Genomic DNA, 11,263 nt, shown 5'->3' with positions numbered 1-11,263 from the left:
TGTTTGATGACTAAAATATTATTGTAATAAATATATCTAATTAATAAAATCTTTTTTGTTTAAATGCACCAAAATACATTGCCTATATTTGCTGAAAAATAGATAAAAAAATATGCTGAGCACTGTATGTATGAACTTATATATATATAAATTAAAAGACAGGATAAAAATATACATCACATCATTTACGCATATGTATGAGTGATAAAGACATAATAATATTAATACACTAGACTTCAATATTACAACAATTGTATATATAACATTTAAATCTCCAATCTTCCAGCAACACATATCAAACACCCTTTCCATTCCCTGTCTTTCAAACCTCAGCTGGGATGGAAATGTTTTGCACCTGGTCAGTATGAGAGAAAAGCATTGTGATTTGACCACACTGCCCCCCACCCGCCACCCCTCGCTCAGACAGGCCTGTGGATGATTGGCCAGTGAACACACACACACACACACTGCCAGCGGTTTGCCTGTTTGAAGTGGGCATATGGTTGCTGCATTTGCATTTAATGCCCTTCAGATTACGAGCGTTAACTCCTGCTAAACACCTCGCTCAGTTGGGGCTAATTTGATGAGGTCATGCTGTGACCTCCTGACCTTCTACCCCTCTGTCCTGTAAGTGAAAGCAGCTGGAAACAGATCAGCAGAGATTTGCACATATACACTCATGCACACACACATATTCGCATATACAACCTGTTCAGTTTATGTCTTTATTCTGTGCCACAGTTTATAATGTGCTGGTCAATCCTTTCGTAGAGTGTGGGAATCGTGATTTAGTGAAAATGAATATGACACCTGGTTTTATGAAAGCTTATATTTTGATAGAGAGATTGTTCAATAGTGATGTTAATTGTGATGTTTATTTTTTTAAAGGAAGGGCTTTATTACTTATTCAATATACAGCAATTTAATTAAATGAATTATTCAGCATTATTGGTGTTCCACTAAATAAATATCATATACTAATAATTAATTATTCAAAAGATGAAGAAGATTGTTTAAAAAGCCTAACAGATAGAACAGAATTGATTTATATGTTTTGTAAAACAATTATTTCAAAATTTTAATATCTATCTATATATATATATATATATATATATATATATATATATATATATATATATATATATATATATATATATATATATATATATATATATCTTCGCCACAGCGGAATGAACCACCAACTTATCCAGCACATGTTTTATGCAGCGGATGCCCTTCCAGCTGCAACCCATCACTGGGAAATATCCATACACACTGATTCACACACATACACTACGGATAATTTAGCTTACCCAAATTCACCCATACCGCATGTCTTTGGACTTGTGGGGGAAACTGGAGGAAACCCATGCGAACACGGGGAGAACATGCAAACTTCACACAGAAACGCCAACTGACCCAGCCGAGGCGCGAACCAGTGACCTTCTTGCTGTGAGGCGAGTTTGCTACCCACTGCACCACCGTGCAGCCCTTATTATATTATATTGTTTATATTATATTTTATACAACAGTTCTGTCTGGTTCTCGAATCTGATTGGCTGATAGCCGTGCAATATTTTGCAATATCAGGACTTGTACAACCTCTTCACCCCTGTGTATTACTCCGCCCACTACAGTTCAATAGTATCTGGATGCAGCCTTTATGATGCAAGCTGAGACTGCATCACTCAGCGATGCAATGTCAGACACAATGCACTCAAATGGAGTGAGTGACGTCACTGTGTTGGGTAGAGTTAGGGGTGGGGTTAGGTGAGCGCATTAAAAAGCATTGGATGCAACTCAGATTGCACTGCACCACATCTGCATTCAGACCCCTCTCCTACAGTTTGGCAAATATTGCTGATGTTGGACTACATAATGTACTTTTGAGGCTTTTTTAGGCGAGAATGTAGTTGTTCAGATGGCAACTATGTAGTTTAATTATTATTTATAAGGATAGTGCCTATTTTAAATATTTATTATTTCTGAGATATAACGCATCTGCATCCATCAGCCTGTCATCCACAAGATGGCAACAGAGACCGCATAATAAGCCCTTAGAGGAGAAAAACTCAAACTTGTAATTTCAAACTACAGCTGATCAAATCATTATAAAACTGGTAAGTGACTTTCTTAGACGATCTCTCTCTTTTGTTTGTTGTAGTGCTGTATTTAGATCATAGTAATTGTACACTGTAAAAAGTAAAGGTGCTTCAAGTACCCTGTTAAGTACTCAAGGAACTTTAAAATGTATTTTAAGTGCCTCAAAGATCTTTCTCTCAAAATGGGGTTCCTTGAGGAACCACTGACAGTCTTTGCAGTACTTGCAGGACCCTTTTGCAGTAACTGGGATCCTACAAGCACTTTTTTGTCAATACTGTGGTTCTGGAGTCACTGTTTCCTTACACTAAGACCTCGAAGCTCTTTGAAAGTTATTGGAGGAACTCAATTTTCAAAAAAGAGTTACTGAAAGATCTATGAACTTATATAATGGTTCCTGGTGGATCTCTCATCTAAAAGCTAGCACTTAAAGGAACCAAGAGATTTTTTTTTTTTGTCATAATTAAATAGACAATTGTGGAGACCAGAAAAAGAGATGGATGTTCATTTACTTAATATTTACTTAGTTATTTGTGCTTTTAGAATGATATGAAATTTGGTGTTTGTTTTTCTTTTTTGTGTGGCACTCACTGAACACAAGAATATCAATGATTAGAGTCTAAATGTTAACTTGATTACAGTTAGGAGGCTGACTGGGAAATTGTGAAAAAATTTAAAAATGTAAAAGTAATTTTGGAGGATAAAATACAAATGAGCCACAACAGAGGGAAAAAAAGAGACAAAAACATGCACAGGCATGTACAATTATGAAAATGATAATTATTATAGGGGACTAATTCCATTTTCTGTCACTTAACCTCATTAGACCCTTGAGTTTTGACATTTAAAACAATAATAATTACAACAACTGCTGCAATAATAATATTAACAATATTAATAATAAATATTAAGCTATTATTATTATTTTTTTAATAAAAATAGAACTATATAACACAGTTCTTCAAAAATCCACTCATGAAAAATATTTAAGATATTACTAAACTTAAGTATATAGGCTATGGGCTCTGGTTTATTAATAAAAAGTATTCCTCCAGTTTGTTTTGATAAACCAACAAAGATAACTTGCTAATGAATGCAGTATTTTGTACATTTTTATTTTTCTGAATTAAATGTTTTTTTTTATCTGTTTCTTGGATTAATGGAATGGAATTAATTGTGTTGCCAAAAAAATAAATAAAAATTAACCGGAACTAACAAAATAATATAAACATGACGCGGACGCGCATCATCGTGCACGTGCATCGTGTACGCGCAGGTGCTGGTCGCAGGAGCGTTTTCAAATAGCAATTTGTAACGGCTCCTTTCCTCCATTTCGTGACGGCTGTCATCTCTAACACACGGAAGGTGAGTAAGTTGGCAAAATAAATATACAAATTAGGTACGATTTGCACACAAATATCTACACTTACACGCATCATTATGTCGTGTAACCTGTTTTAGGAACGTCTCGCGAAGCGATTGCTGTTGTATAAGATTGGGTAAACATTATTTTGCGATAATAACAATCGGCTGGATATACATAATCACTCAAATTACACGTCTACCTCACACAAATATAAATAATTTGATGTAAAATATTGATTTATGTCGAAATATTTTATTGTCATTGAACACGAAGCTTCCAAGAAAGCCATTGCAAGCGACCGTTAATTTCAAATTAAACAGATAACGTTATACATTCATACTTGTTAAACGGCTTTTTTCCACTAATATATATATATATTTATTTATTGTCTTCCCTTACATATACAGTGTGTAGCAAGTGTCTTGAGCAGGGTTGCTTATATTATTTTCTAGCCGCGATGCTATCTAATATTCTTTCCTTATATTGTTTGTGAGTAATATTACACATTTGTTATTATTTGCGTTTCTTCAACAGTTACCTGTGTGACAAATTGTGTCTAAGTTATGTACTTCAATACATTTTTTATTCATTCACACAAATAAATGTACATAAGGCCTGCTTTTTTTCCTTCTCAGAACATCCACATAAACCCTGAAATTGTTCTCGCAAACAGCCGTTTGAGTCACCTCAAATGTAAGTATTTTTTAAGTAACTAACTGAATAGGAAATAAATGTAAAAATACTTCATTTAACAAACAATATTATTTGATAATCATTATCCAGCTGGGTAACACTGAACTAATGACATTAAACTTTTAACCTTTTAAGTGTCTAAAATCACTCACTTATTTTCTCATTTGCTTGTTTCTGATGTATCTATATTAGATGTAAATCATTGTGACAGATATAGACTAGAAATTTAAAGTTTGCTGTATCAAATCCAGGTAGCAGAGGGCCAGATTGAAATGGTCCGATGCACTTCACTTGCAATGCAGATCATCATTTCTGGACAGCTTTCTACTTACTGCTGTGGACATGAAAGGTTCAGCAGACTTTTTGCTCTGAATGAATGGCTATTAACACGGTGTGAAGAACAAAATCTGCTCTTTATTAACAATTGGAATCTTTTCTAGGATCGTCCTAGGCTTGCCCATGCTGATGGGCTGCATCACAGCAGTACTGGAGCTGAATTCCTGTTGGACAACATCTTCAGGATGCTTTGACTAGTAAGTGAAAATCCACATTTTAGCCATGTAGACTTTTGCTCGTCCCACTTTAATCACAGTAATGCATATCTGGCTAACTCCATAGAAACTGTCTGTTCCTCGTATTATTAGATCAAGAATTTAATTTACTATGTGTTCTAGAAAAAAAATCTATTAAAAATCAAACCAGAAAAATGGCAAATAAGTGAAAATACTTTTTTTTTTTAAGTTTGGTGTTCTAAACGTCCGGCCACTTGCACCTAAAGCATGTATTGTAAATGAACAGACAACAATCTTAATGCACTAATAATCCTAATCTTAATGTCTTACTGAAACCTGGCTTAAACAAAATTACTACAGTATGTTAGTTTAAAAACGAAGCCGCGTTGAACTTGAAATTAATTAAATTATATTTATTATTAGATGAAGCAACATAATGCTTGGGTAATACATTTAAAATGAATAGTTGTTCAATTAAAATAATATTTATAAAGTGTCCACCAAATTATAGTTTTTTTTACAGAGTAGTGAGTTAGTTAATACCACCTCACAAATAAACATGGTTTAAAGTAAATAAAAATTTTGTCATCATTTACCCACCCCTAATATGTTCCAAACCTGTTTGATTTTCTTTCTTTGAGCGCAAAACATTATATTTTGATTAAAGCTGAACATTTTTAACCGTTAAAAATAAATTATAACCAGTATAACAAAAGTATGGTTATAGGTTTTCTGTTTTCAGTTCAACAGATGAAAGAAACTTAAACAGGATTGGAACAAGTGAAGGTTGAGTAAATGATGACAGAATAAATTTTTTGGGTGAACTGTCCCTTTAAAGTGGAAGTGAAGCACTCAGTCAAGTTTACATTCATTTGTAAATTGATTTCCAGTTTACTGAAAATATAATAAAGAAACTCGATTAATGTAACCATTATTGAAGAAAAGAGCATGTTTTACAATAGTTTATATTTTTAGAGCTAGGGTGCAGCTATTTTGGAATATCACTGTCTGACGTCACAAGGTTGGTTCCGTTCCCTCAGCTGAACAGATACAGTGGAAGTAATGGACTGAACACGGAGACTGGAAAGCCTAATTTAACACAATGCATGAAGTTTTGGATGTGCATCACAGAGCTAGTGCAAATACAAGCATTACATTTACAGTTAAAGTCAGAATTATTAGCCCCACTTTGAAGTTTTTTTTTCTTTTTTTAAATATTTCCCAAATGATGTTTAGCAGAGGAAGGAAATTTTCACAGTATGTCTGATAATATTTTTTCTTCTGGAGAAAGTCTTCTTTGTTTTATTTCAGCTAGAATAAAAGCAGCTTTTAGGTTTTAAGGTTAAAATTATTAGCCCTTTTAAGTAATATTTTTTTGATAGTCTACAGAACAAACCATCGTTATACAATAACTTGCCTAATTACCCTAACCTACCTAATTAACCCGGTTAAGCCTTTAAATGTCACTTTTAAGCTGAATACTAGTGTTATGAAAAATATCTAGTAAAATATTATTTACTCTCATCATGGCAAAGATAAAATAAAACAGTTAATAGAAATGCGTTATTAAAACTATTATGTTTAGAAATGTGTTAAAAAATTTGGAAATTAGGGAAAAAAAATAAACAAGGGTGCTAATAATTCAATGGGGCTAATAATTCTGACTTGAACTGTATGTCCGAAACATAAAAATATGTTTATACATTTTAAAATTTTTCTTTTATTACCGATCGATTGATGTGCTTTGGTCCACTCTCTGTTTTACGATGCCTGACTGCCCTCAATGTCTTTAACAAGATCTGGTACCTGACGTAATGGACGTATTTTCACTTTTCACTATATAGCCCCTGTTCATGTTCTGTTCATGTTCAACCTACCTAAGATCGGTGCCGTTTTTCACTTCACAGGTTTTTTTGTGCTTCATATTCAATGTTGAAAGATTATTGTAATCGTTGCATTAGTCTGAATGTAATCACCGTGCCAGGCAGCGCTGCACCAGTGTGAGAGAGTAGACTAAAGCATCAAATGAACAGTATTTAAAAGAAAAATAGTAAACATATAAAAAAAAATTATATTTTAGACACAAGTCTGTTCCTTGTATTTGTACCAGCTCTGTGATGTATGTCCACAACTTCACACATTGTGTTAAATTAGGCTTTTCAGTCGTCATGTTCAGTCCATTACTTCCACGATATCAGTTCAGTTGAGGGAACGGAACCAACCCTTTGACGTCAGACACAGCTATATTCCAAAATAGCTGCACCCTAGCTCTAAAAACTACAGTAAAACATGGCATTTTCTTTTAAATAGTTACATTATTCGAGTTTGTAATATATATTTTCATTAAAGTAGAAAACAATTCGCAAAATAATGTAAACTTGACAGACTGCTTTACTTTCATTTATATATTTTAAAAAACAAGACCAACTTTATATTAAGGCACCTTAACTACAGTACTTAAAGTTAAACTAATAATATAGTACAATGCACTTATTAAGTACTGTAAATACATGTTTTTACATTGTATTATTGTAAAAACTTATTGTTGAGCCCTGTAATATTAATTTCTGTATTTCAAAGGCCACTTAAATTTAGTCCAAAAACAATATTTGACCTTAATGCATAATTGATTTAAATTTTTAACTCGTATAATTTTCTCTTTATTTAATGTGTTTTTAATCAACTAATGGTTCATTTAAAAAAAAGCTAATAACTACAACCTGAATAAAATAACAATATCGCAAATGCATGTTTGAGAGGTTTACATTCTATGGATTTTGCCTTTATTGATGTATATGGGCACTCTGCAAGCGGTGAAAAAAAATCCTTTATATAAATTGAGACAATTCCTAATTTTATTGATGTTTCCTTTTGTTATTCAGATATGTTCTGCATATCTTTTGTGAATATGTCTTGATAAGTAAAAAAAAATGGCTCTGGGAATATTGTGAATTTCCTTTGTTTTCATAACTTCTCAGATTAACTACTTTTTAATTTACTTTTATAGGGACACCTCCAATGTGAAGCAGTGGCCAGCTAAAGATGTTGCTGGCTGTTATTGCTAGACATTATTTAAATTTGATTGTTTGCATTAAAATGTATAATCAATAGTTTCGTATTGAATTTAAAATATTGCTTCTTACATATAAAGCTCTAAATAATCTAGCTCCTGCTTATCTAACCAATCTTCTGTCTCGCTACAATCCAACTCGCTCTTTAAGATCTCAAAACTCAGGACTTCTGGTAGTACCTAGAATAGCAAAGTCGAGTAAAGGAGGTCGAGCCTTCTCATTTATAGCTCCTAAACTCTGGAACAGCCTTCCTGATAACGTCCGAGGCTCAGACACACTCTCCCAATTCAAAACTAGATTAAAGACCTATCTGTTCAGTAAAGCATACACTTAGTGCACCACTTAGGGGGCTTCCACACAGGTTATGCATCTTGCTGATATACACTGTGAACATCAGCTACGCTAATTATTTCTTTATTCTCGATTTCCACCTGGGGATACTCTTCCCGAGGCCCTCAGACTATGCAGAGTCACTGATTCGATCCAAGACCAACGACGAGATGATCCCAAGGTTTCCATATCCTGGACCTGGCCGAATCCTGAACAACTACTGCGATGGTCATGGAAGAAGGGAGAACATGAGACTGTTTCCTATGACGCTCCAGAGACAGACGAGTCTTCGCTGAGGCCAGCTTCCAGCCTCCGCCACTGAGACTGCAGCTCTGCACAAGACGTTTGGCCAGCGGAGAAATTAAAATGGTCGTGCCCAACTGAGCCTGGTTTCTCTCAAGGTTTTTTTTCTTCACTTCTGCCTTTAGTGAAGTTTTTTTTCCCTCTCCGCTGTCGCCACTGGCTTGCATGGTTCAGGATCTGTAGAGCTGCGCATGGTTGGATTTGCCCTTCAATATTTGGACTCTCAGTAGTGATTATTAAACCACACTGAACTGAGCTAAACTGAACTGAACTTAAACACTACAAACTGAACTACACTGTTCCTATTTACTGTGACCTTTTATGTGAAGCTGCTTTGACACAATCTACATTGTATAAGCGCTATACAAATAAAGGTGAATTGAATTGAATTGAATTGAACATTATTAATCATATTATGTGAATGTAATTGTGATGTATATTGATTAATAAAAGTAATTATTTATGAAAAATGTGATTGTATTTTTAAAAAATCTATAAACATGTATAGATAGATAGATAGATAGATAGATAGATAGATAGATAGATGTCTATTGAATTTGTGATTAAACATGTTTGCACAAACCATAAATTAAGAGAGATAGGAAAAACAAGCCTTAAAAAAATAAAATGGTGCTTCAAAGCACTCAAGGTGGTTCCTGGTCATTCTTAATAAGAGGGTTCATCAGAGAACTGCTCCTTTTGAAATGGTGCCTAGAGGTTCTTTAGAGGGTTCCGCCGGCCTGGCAATGTGAAGAACCCCAAAAAGTGCCTCCATGAACCTTTCATTTTTACAGTGTTAATAAGAGTGTTCCTCCAGGAACCCTTGAAGTTCCTCAAAGAACTGCCCTTTTTTGAAATGGTGCCTAGAGGTTCTTTAGAGGGTTCCGCCGGTGTGGCAATGTGAAAAACCCCAAAAAGTGCCTCCAGGAACCTTTAATTTTTACAGTGTAGTGTATTGAGTGTGAGATGGGACTCACATATTAGGAATGTATGTATTTTGTGTTGGCCACTCTTTGTACAACCCTGAGTTACTTTTTGAGCATTTTTTTTCCTTATCGCAAACACAACAGTAACCTGGTAGTGTTTGTGTTGCTTTAGCTTTTTTGATGTTAATTATTATGATCTTTCAATTGCAACAGAGAAATATACTAGGAAATCTCTTTAGACTGATGGCATTTCATGCAGTTCAGCCTTATAATCTTAAAATATGGACAAAATCACCTGTTTTGTCATCACTTTAGATATTACGCAAGAGAATCATTTAAACACAACCTTAGATGTTGGTGAAGTAGCAACAGTTTCTGCTGTTCTGACATCAGCTGCAGAAGTGAAGGAATGGCGGAAGAAGGTAGTTCCTCACACAAAAGGGTCTGTAGACTCTCTGGGTTTGATTTTAACCCATAAACACGATTATGCCGTCGAACTGTTGAATAAACACAATATCACACTCATAGCAGTGTCGTCACTGGTGGGACCTGCAGCACGCCTCCCACCAGGACCTTTATTCAGCCACATTGCACTGCTACTAGTGTGAAATTGCTCATATTATATTATATTATATTATATTATATTATATTATATTATATTATATTATATTACAGTTGAAGTCAGAGTTATTATCCCCCCTTTGATTTTTTTTCTTTCTTTTTTAAATATTTCCCAAATTATGTTTAACAGAGCAAGGAAATGTTCACAGTATGTTTGATAATATTTTTTCTTCTAGAGAAAGTCTTATTTGTTTTGTTTCAGCTAGAATAAAAGCAGTTTTTAATTTTTTAAAAGCCATTTTAAGGTCAAAATATTAGCCCCTTTAAGCTATCTTTTTTTCGATAGTTAACAGAACAAACCATCGTTATACAATAACTTGCCTAATTACCCTAACCTGCTTAGTTAACCTAATTAACCTAGTTAAGTCTTTAAATGTCACTTTAAGCTGTATAAAAGTGTCTTAAAAATATCTAGTCAAAAATTATTTACTGTAATCATGGCAAAGATAAAATAAATCAGTTATTAGAAATGAGTTATTAAAACTATTATGTTTAGAAATGTGTTGGAAAAATCTTCTCTCCTTTAAACAGAAATTGGGGAACAAATAAACAGGGTGGCTAATAATTCAGGGGGGCTTAAAATTCTGACTTCATCTTTATATTATATTATATTATATTATATTATATTATATTATATTATATTATATTATTAATGTGTGTTTTTATTTATTATTAACGCCTTTAGTTTTAAGAGTAAATTGCATTTTTAAGTGTGTTTTATTTATTTATCTTTTAAAAATCCTGTAATTAACCCTTTCTCAGACAAAGAACCATATTTCATAAAAAATTTTACGTTTAGAAAGTCTTGTATCAACCCGTTGTAACACTCCAGGTTTTTCTAATGAATATTTCAACTAGAGACTTATAAAGACATCTCATTTCCTTTCAAAACTTTTTCAGAAGTGACCAAAAACAAAAGCATTTTGACTAACAGTGTCAAACTTTTAAACACTCACTGAGCTCCTTCTTAAACAGCTGATAATTAAATATACCTGCTGTAGAGCACAAAAAACACTGCATGAACCTCCTACACCTTCCATTTCCTCCTAAAGCATTCCAGCATCCCCTCATATCACACATTACGACCAGCCGAAAACGCACACATACACGCTGCCGGCACACAACCCTCCTTCATTGTGCAGGAGTGAAAGGGGGCGTCGAAACGCTGTGACTGAGCCTCTCCATTGAGTAAAGAGGAGCCCACAGATCTGTTCTCCACCGTCTGAGAGCCTGGTTTTCCTAACCTCCAAGGCCACAACAGCCAGCGGGCCTCTTGAGAGCCTCTCTTATGTCAAAAGAAGGGGAAAAGCCGCTCAGCTTTTAAGACATCGCTTGGCCTTT

General features: G+C 34.1%; 1 long non-coding RNA gene across 1 annotated transcript; it reads left to right on the top strand.

Moving 5' to 3' along the window:
* The first annotated feature begins 3,384 nt into the window (after positions 1–3,384).
* LOC130239272 (uncharacterized) lies at positions 3,385–4,751 on the top strand. Its single transcript, XR_008838687.1, has 4 exons — positions 3,385–3,465; positions 4,102–4,159; positions 4,411–4,508; positions 4,600–4,751. It is a non-coding gene; the product is annotated as an uncharacterized LOC130239272 (long non-coding RNA).
* The last annotated feature ends 6,512 nt before the right edge of the window (positions 4,752–11,263 follow it).

Source organism: Danio aesculapii, chromosome 13 (assembly GCF_903798145.1).
Source record: "Danio aesculapii chromosome 13, fDanAes4.1, whole genome shotgun sequence".
Taxonomy (NCBI): Eukaryota; Metazoa; Chordata; class Actinopteri; order Cypriniformes; family Danionidae; genus Danio; species Danio aesculapii.
This window is presented reverse-complemented; position numbering and strand designations above follow the sequence as displayed.